The sequence below is a fragment of the Cyclopterus lumpus genome, chromosome 7, assembly GCF_009769545.1.
Source record: "Cyclopterus lumpus isolate fCycLum1 chromosome 7, fCycLum1.pri, whole genome shotgun sequence".
NCBI lineage: Eukaryota > Metazoa > Chordata > Actinopteri > Perciformes > Cyclopteridae > Cyclopterus > Cyclopterus lumpus.
Genome location: NC_046972.1, coordinates 9,479,287 through 9,481,592, shown reverse-complemented (window position 1 = coordinate 9,481,592; position 2,306 = coordinate 9,479,287). Strand labels below are relative to the sequence as shown.

Sequence of the window (2,306 nt, the reverse complement as noted above, 5' to 3'; positions counted from 1 at the left end):
TTTTATGTCGATTCAGAAGCAAACCTAAAAGGCTGTATGTCACAGAACACTGTAAATGGTAAACGATCAACGTAAAGTATATATTCATCTGTATTTAATTAAATAATAAATGCTATCGTATTGTAAAACTCGTTCTGCGTGTAAATTGATCAAAGTATCAACATATATGTCGCCAATTGTATTAGGTAGCTGGTTACCATAAACAATCTCCGAAATATACCTTCTCCCACGTTATTCGGAAAATCGTTATAAATGCCCCTCAAAAATGTGAAGGAATTGTGTGCACAGACAAACAACAACAACAAAATCAGTTTGTCAAAACACGGTCGCCAATGGTTTTTGTTAACGTTTGGCGCGGTGCAACTCTTAGAGAAGGAAGTTGGACTTTTCAACAGAGAACAATTCCGAACTCTGAATTGTCTGGAACTGGAGATTTTGGGAATTAAAAAGCTTGTAATGTTACAATGTTACACGAAAGATACTCATGCCGACAGGAAGTGAAAAAGAGTTAGCAGAGGATGGTTTCGATCCATCGACCTCTGGGTTATGGGCCCAGCACGCTTCCGCTGCGCCACTCTGCTTGATGGAGATCAGGCGTATGACAGATCAACTAAACTTTGAGTGGAATACTATTCAAACCACTTAAAGCATTTGCTAACTTCATATTTTAGTAAACTAGATAGTTGTGTAAATAAACTAGAATACAATGGTCCAAAACTTAGTTGTGGTTGGTTTGTCTCATTTGACAAAACATTAACCTTTTATTATTAAATAAACATGTGTTTAGTGTTATCAGCTGTATGTTGGCTCTACAAGTTAACATTGCCGCTTATCTGCATCATCTCAACATCTCTAGGAACAGGCATCAAGTGGTAATTTCATGTTGCTATGGCAAACGCTTCCTTGTTAAAATCTTTATTGTTTACACTTATGATTGTAAGATGAAAAAGTGGAGTGGTTTTTAATTTTCTTTTTTGTGTGAAAGGTGTGGGTCTACGGGAATTGTCTCCTAAAGTTCACGGGTTTATCATACCATTTCCACACGATTCTTAATTGTTCAAAGGCAAATGCAGGGAATGTGCAGTGGCAGCAAAATGTTGTTTTAACTAATGTTTACATATTCAATTCAATTCAATTCAGTTTATGTTGTATAGCCCAATATCACAAATTACAAATTTGCCTCAGAGGGCTTTACAATCTGTACACATACGACATCCCTGTCCCAGGACCTCACATCGGATCAGGAAAAACTCCCCAAAAATATCCTTTCACAGAGAAAAAAGGGAAGAGACCTTCAGGAGAGCAACAGAGGAGGATCCCTCTCCCCGGATGGACAGAAGCAATAGATGTCATGTGTACAGAATGAACAGCGTTACAGAGTTACATAAACACATTACATGAATATGACAATGTATGAATGGAACTCCAATCCATGAAACAGAAGGAGGTAGAGAGGAGAGGGCGGGGCATCAGCAGGGCCAACGCAAGACCGGCTCACCAGGCATCAGACACAGCCAGGTCCAATGGACCCTATGAGACGTGAAGTCACAACGACTCTGGGGAGGAAGCAGAGTTAATAATGTGCAATGGAGAGATGTAAATGCATCCATAAGTAGAGAGAGAAAATGAGATAGGTGCTCAGTGTATCCTAAAACATCCCCCAGCAGCCTATAAGCCTATAGCAGCATATCTAGGGGCTGGACCAGGGCAAACCTGATTCAGTCCTAACTATAAGCACTATTAAAGAGGAAAGTCTTAAGTCTATTCTTAAATGAGGTGACTGTGTCTGCCTCCCGGACTGAAAGTGGAAGCTGGTTCCATAAAAGAGGAGCTTGATAACTGAAGGCTCTTGCTCCCATCTTACTTTTTAGGACTCTAGGAACCACAAGTAGCCCCGCATTTAGTGAGCGCAGCTCTCTAGTGGGGCAATATGGTACTACAAGCTCCTTAAGATATGATGGTGCATCACCAATCAAGGCTTTGTAGGTGAGGAGAATAATTTTAAATGTGATTCTTGATTTTACAGGGAGCCAGTGCAGAGCAGCTAATACAGGAGTAATGTGATCTCTTTTCTTAGTTTGTGTGAGTACACGAGCTGCAGCATTCTGGATCAACTGGAGGGACTTAAGAGACTTATTAGAGCAGCTTGATAAGGAGTTGCAGTAATGTAGTCTAGTTTCTGTAGATCAAACTGAAAGCAGGAAGTTGCCAAAATGAGGGAGACAGATCATTCATATCTCATATAATTGTGAAGGACAACAAATCTAGGTCTTCTTCTGGGAACATAGGCGTAACTTTTATGTGGC

At 40.2% G+C, this 2,306-nt stretch overlaps 1 non-coding gene across 1 annotated transcript; it reads right to left on the bottom strand.

The window, feature by feature from the left end:
* Positions 1–509: 509 nt before the first annotated feature.
* On the bottom strand, positions 510–581 carry trnam-cau. Its single transcript has one exon. It is a non-coding gene; the product is annotated as a tRNA-Met (tRNA).
* Between the last annotated feature and the right edge of the window lie 1,725 nt (positions 582–2,306).